Source organism: Schistocerca nitens, chromosome 1 (assembly GCF_023898315.1).
Source record: "Schistocerca nitens isolate TAMUIC-IGC-003100 chromosome 1, iqSchNite1.1, whole genome shotgun sequence".
Classification (NCBI taxonomy): domain Eukaryota; kingdom Metazoa; phylum Arthropoda; class Insecta; order Orthoptera; family Acrididae; genus Schistocerca; species Schistocerca nitens.
This window is the reverse complement of record NC_064614.1, coordinates 1,032,913,898-1,032,920,454: the sequence shown is the minus strand read 5'-3', so window position 1 is coordinate 1,032,920,454 and position 6,557 is coordinate 1,032,913,898. Positions and strand designations below refer to the sequence as shown.

General features: G+C 45.2%; 1 non-coding gene across 1 annotated transcript; it reads left to right on the top strand.

Moving 5' to 3' along the window:
- The first annotated feature begins 1,453 nt into the window (after window positions 1-1,453).
- On the top strand, window positions 1,454-1,528 carry Trnas-cga (transfer RNA serine (anticodon CGA)). The gene has a single exon. It is a non-coding gene; the product is annotated as a tRNA-Ser (tRNA).
- Window positions 1,529-6,557: the final 5,029 nt, after the last annotated feature.

Sequence of the window (6,557 nt, the reverse complement as noted above, 5' to 3'; positions counted from 1 at the left end):
ATCTCCCTCTAGTCCACTGAAAGCTATTCCCTGATGTCCTGTCCCTTCATCTTTTCAGTGCTTTGCGTATATTCCTCTCCTCTCCGATTCTGCACAGAAGCTCCTCATTCCTTACCTTATCAGGCCACCAAGCTATCAACATTCTTCTGTAGGACCACGACTCATAAGCTTCGATTCTCTTCTTTTCCTGATTTACCACAGTACATGTTTCCCTACCATACGGTGCTGTGCTCAAAACGTGCACTCCCTGAAATTTCAAGTTAAGAGATATGTTCTAAAGCAGTAGACTTCTCTTGGGCAGGAATACGCTTTCTGCCAGTATTGGTATGCTTTTCATGTCCTACTTGCTCTTTCCATCATGGGTTATTTAGCTGCCTAGGTAGCAGAATCCTTCATCTTCATCTACTATGTGATCATCTTGTTGTTAAGTTTCTCACTTTTTTCATTTCTGCTACTCGTCAGTACTTTCACCTTTCCTCGATTTCTTCTCAGTAAGTACCCTGTACTCATTAGACTGTTCGCTCCATTCCACAGATTCTGTAATTCCTCTTCACATTCACTGAGGATATTAATGTCATCCGCTAATCTTATCAGTTATATCCCTTCACCTTAAATTTTAATCCCTCATGAACATATCATTGATTTCCCTCACTGCCTCTTCTATGTATAGATCGACAAAAAAAAAAAAGGTTCGAATGGCTCTGAGCACTGTCAGACTTAACTCCTGAGGTCATCAGTCCCCCTAGAACTTAGAACTACTTAAACCAACTAACCTAAGGTCATCACACACATCCATGCACGTTGGCGACCTTAGCGGTCGCGTGGTTCCAGACCGTAGGGCCTAGAACCGTTCGGAAAGATCGAACAGTAAGGCCGAAAAATTGCATTCCCTTCTTATGCGCTTCTTAATACGAGCACCTCGTTCTTCTTCGTCCATTCTTGTTATTCCCTATGACGTTGCACCGTTTGACTTTGTCGAACGCTTTCTCCTGGTCGGCAGGTCCTAAGAACGTATTTTAATTTTTCTTTAGCCTTGCATTCATTATCAACCGCAACGTTAAACTCCCTCTCTGGTATCTTTATATTTCCTAAAGCCAAACTTATGGTCATATAATAATTTCCCAATTTTTCCAGAATGAGATTTTCACTCTGCAGCGGAGTGTGCGCTGATATGAAACTTCCTGGCAGATTAAAACTGTGTGCCCGACCGAGAGTCGAACTCGGGACCTTTGCCTTTCGCGGGCAAGTGCTCTACCAACTGAGCTACCGAAGCACGACTCACGCCCGGTACTCACAGCTTTACTTCTGCCAGTACCTCGTCTCCTACCTTCCAAACTTTACAGAAGCTCTCCTGCGAAGTTCTGCAAGGTTCGCAGGAGAGCTTCTGTAAAGTTTGGAAGGTAGGAGACGAGGTACTGGCAGAAGTAAAGCTGTGAGTACCGGGCGTGAGTCGTGCTTCGGTAGCTCAGTTGGTAGAGCAGTTGCCCGCGAAAGGCAAAGGTCCCGAGTTCGAGTCTCGGTCGGGCACACAGTTTTAATCTGCCAGGAAGTTCCCAATTTTTCTTTCTATTATTCTCTATCCCCCCCATGAACCATGGACCTTGCTGTTGGTGGGGAGGCTTGCGTGCCTCAGCGATACAGGTGGCCGTACCGTAGGTGCAACCACAACGGAGGAGTATCTGTTGAGAGGCCAGACAAACATGTGGTTCCTGAAGAGGGGCAGCAGCCTTTTCAGTAGTTGCAGAGGCAACAGTCTGGATGATTGACTGATCTGGCCTTGTAACATTAACCAAAACGGCCTTGCTGTGCTGGTACTGCGAACGGCTGAAAGCAAGGGGAAACTACAGACGTAATTTTTCCCGAGGACATGCAGCTTTTCTGTATGATTAAATGATGATGGCGTCCTCTTGGGTAAAATATTCCGGAGGTAAAATAGTCCCCCATTCGGATCTTCGGGCGGGGACTACTCAAGAGGACGTCGTTATCAGGAGAAAGAAAACTGGCATTCTACGGATCGGAGCGTGGAATGTCAGATCCCTTAATCGGGCAGGTAGGTTAGAAAATTTAAAAAGGGAAACGGATAGGTTAAAGTTAGATATAGTGGGAATTAGTGAAGTTCGGTGGCAGGAGGAACAAGACTTTTGGTCAGGTGATTACAGGGTTATAAATACAAAATCAAATAGGGGTAATGCAGGAGTAGCTTTAATAATGAATAAAAAAATAGGAGTGAGGGTTAGCTACTACAAACAGCATAGTGAACGCATTATTGTGGCCAAGATAGACGCAAAGCCCATGCCTCCTATAGTAGCACAAGTTTATATGCCAACTACCTCTGCAGATGATGAAGAAATTGATGAAATGTATGACGAGATAAAATAAATTATTCAGGTAGTGAAGGGAGACGAAAATTTAATAGTTATGGGTGACTGGAATTCGTCAGTAGGAACAGGGAGAGATGGAAACATAGTAGGTGAATATGGATTGCGGGGAAGAAATGAAAGAGGAAGCCGCCTTGTAGAATTTTGCACAGAGCATAACTTAATCATAGCTAACACTTGGTTCAAGAATCATAAAAGAAGGTTATATACCTGGAAGAATCCTGGAGATACTAAAAGGTATCAGATAGATTATATAATGGTAAGACAGATTTAGGGACAAGGTTTTAAATTGTAAGACATTTCCAGGGTCAGACGTGGATTCTGACCACAATCTATTGGTTATGAACTGCAGATTGAAAGTGAAGAAACTGCAAAAAGTTGGGAATATAAGGAGATGGGACCTGGATAAACTGAAAGAACCAGAGGTTGTACAGAGTTTCAGGGAGAGCATAAGGGAACAATTGACAGGAATGGGGGAAAGAAATACAGTAGAAGAAGAATGGGTAGCTCTGAGGGATGAAGTAGTGAAGGCAGCAGAGGATCAAGTAGGTAAAAAGACGAGGGCTAATAGAAATCCTTGGGTAACAGAAGAAATATTGAATTTAATTGATGAAAGGAGAAAATATAAAAATGCAGTAAATGAAGCAGGCAAAAAGGAATACAAACGTCTCAAAAATGAGATCGACAGGAAGTGCAAAATGGCTAAGCAGGGATGGCTAGACGACAAATGTAAGGACTAGGGGTAAGATAGATACTGCCTACAGGAAAATTAAAGAGACTTTTGGAGAGAAGAGAACCACTTGTATGAATATCAAGAGCTCAGATGGCAACCCAGTTCTAACCAAAGAAGGGAAGGCAGAAGGTGGAATGAGTATATAGGGGGTTTATACAAGGGCGATGTACTTGAGGACAATATAGTCACAGTTGCAAAATACTAACGCGAATTCTTCACAGACGAATGGAAAAACTGGTAGAAGCGGACCTCGGGGAAGATCAGTTTGGATTCCGTAGAAATGTTGGAACACGTGAGGCAATACTAACCTTACGACTTATCTTAGAAGAAAGATTAAGAAAAGGCAAAGCTACGTTTCTAGCATTTGTAGACTTAGAGAAAGCTTTTGACAACGTTAACTGGAATACTCTCTTTCAAATTCTGAAGGTGGTAGGTGGTGAGACAGGGTTGTAGCCCCTCCCCGATGTTATTCAATCTGTATATTGAGCAAGCAGTAAAGGAAACAAAAGAAAAATTCGGAGTAGGTATTAAAATTCATGGAGAAGAAGTAAATACTTTGAGGTTCGCCGATGACATTGTAATTCTATCAGAGACAGCAAAGGACTTGGAAGAGCAGTTGAACGGAATGGACAGTGTCTTGAAAGGAGAATATAAGATGATCATCAACAAAAGCAAAACGAGGATAATGGAATGTAGTCAAATTAAATCGGGTGATCCTGTGGGGATTAGATTAGGAAATGAGACACTTAAAGTAGTAAAGGAGTTTTGCTATTTAGAGGATATAAAATGTAGACTGGCAATGGCAAGGAAATCGTTTCTGAAGAAGAGAAATTTGTTAACATCGAGTATAGATTTAAGTGTCAGGAAGTCGTTTCTGAAAGTATTTGTATGGGGTGTAGCCATGTATGGAAGTGAAACATGGACGATAACCAGTTTGGACAAGAAGAGAATAGAAGCTTTCGAAATGTGGTGCTACAGAAGAATGCTGAAGATAAGGTGGGTAGATCACGTAACTAATGAGGAGGTATTGAATAGGATTGGGGAGAAGAGACGTTTGTGGCACAACTTGACTAGAAGATGGGATCGGTTGGTAGGACATGTTTTAAGGCATCAAGGGATCACAAATTTAGCATTGGAGGGCAGCGTGGAGGGTAAAAATCGTAGAGGGAGACCAAGAGATCAATACACTAAGCAGATTCAGAAGGATGTAGGTAGCAGTAGGTACTGGGAGATGAAGAATCTTGCACAGGATAGAGTAGCATGGAGAGCTGCATCAAACCACTCTCAGAACTGAATACCACAACAACAACAACATTATTCTCTATATTATTCTTGTCGCCCGCATCTCGTGGTCGTGCGGTAGCGTTCTCGCTTCCCACGCCCGGGTTCCCGGGTTCGATTCCCGGCGGGGTCAGGGATTTTCTCTGCCTCGTGATGGCTGGGTGTTGTGTGCTGTCCTTAGGTTAGTTAGGTTTAAGTAGTTCTAAGTTCTAGGGGACTTATGACCACAGCAGTTGAGTCCCATAGTGCTCAGAGCCATTTGAACCATTTTGAGCCATTCTTGTCAACAACTTGGTTCAAATGGGTCAAATGGCTATGAGCACTATGGGACTTAACATCTGTGGTGATCGGCCCCTAGAGCTTAGAACTACTTAAATCTAACTAACCTAAGGACATTACATACATCCATGCCCGAGGCAGGATTCGAACCTGCGACCGTAGGGGTCACGCGGTTCCAGACCGAAGCGCCTAGAACCACACGGCCAACCCGGTGGGCCAACAGCTTGGACGCATAAGCCGTTAAGCTGATTGTGCGGTAATTCTTGGACTTGTCACCTCTAGCGTTCTTAGGAATTATGGTGATGTTTTTCCGAATCGCAGATGGTACATCGCCAGACTTGTACATTGTACACATCAACATGAATAGTCCTTTTCTTCCACCTCTCCCAACGTTTTTAGAAATTGTGATGGAATGGTATCGATCGGCCTTACTTGATCTTTAGTCTTCCACAGAACTTTTCAATTATGAATCTAATACTGGGTCATGTATCTCTTCTACATCGACTCCTGTTTCTTCTTCCGTCTTATGACAAATCTTCCTCCACATAGAGTCATTCAGTACTCTTTACACCTATTCTCTCACACCTCTACATTTAACTGGAATTCCTCTTGCCCTTTAATGTTACCAACCTTGCTTCAAATTCGACCGAAGGTTTTTTTGACTTTGCTATACAGGTATATTGAGTAAGTCCTTCCCACATTCATTGCGTTTTCTATTTCTTCACATTTTTCATGCAAACATTTCGTCTTACAAGGGGAGGCCGCCAATTGTGAAATTCAGATTCGATTCATACCGCGCATGATAAAAGCTCATGGCCAGAGGTTTCATGTGGCAAAGCACCAAGATACACTTCTCAGCCGTTGTCGAGAAAATCGACAGTTAAAAGAAACCGTTGCGGTGAAATACTCTCTACGATCAATAGTTTTCTACAGCGTCGTGGCGCAGCGGTAAGCGCTCGGGTTCGTAATTGGAATGTCGCCGGATCGAATCTCACGCAGTGCAGGTTTTTTTATTATTAGTTTTTTGTAATTATATACACTCCTGGAAATGGAAAAAAGAACACATTGACACCAGTGTGTCAGACCCACCATACTTGCTCCGGACACTGCGAGAGGGCTGTACAAGCAATGATCACACGCACGGCACAGCGGACACACCAGGAACCGCGGTGTTGGCCGTCGAATGACGCTAGCTGCGCAGCATTTGTGCACCGCCGCCGTCAGTGTGAGCCAGTTTGCCGTGGCATACGGAGCTCCATCGCAGTCTTTAACACTGGTAGCATGCCGATACAGCGTGGACGTGAACCGTATGTGCAGTTGACGGACTTTGAGAGAGGGCGTATAGTGGGAATGCGGGAGGCCGGGGGGACGTACCGCCGAATTGCTCAACACGTGGGGCGTGAGGTCTCCACAGTACATCGATGTTGTCGCCAGTGGTCGGCGGAAGGTGCACGTGCCCGTCGACCTGGGACCGGACCGCAGCGACGCACGGATGCACGCCAAGACCGTAGGATCCTACGCAGTGCCGTAGGGGACCGCACCGCCACTTCCCAGCAAATTAGGGACACTGTTGCTCCTGGGGTATCGGCGAGGACCATTCGCAACCGTCTCCATGAAGCTGGGCTACGGTCCCGCACACCGTTAGGCCGTCTTCCGCTCACGCCCCAACATCGTGCAGCCCGCCTCCAGTGGTGTCGCGACAGGCGTGAATGGAGGGACGAATGGAGACCTGTCGTCTTCAGCGATGAGAGTCGCTTCTGCCTTGGTGCCAATGATGGTCGTATGCGTGTTTGGCGCCGTGCAGGTGAGCGCCACAATCAGGACTGCACACGACCGAGGCACACAGGGCCAACACCCGGCATCATGGTGTGGGGAGCGATCTCCTG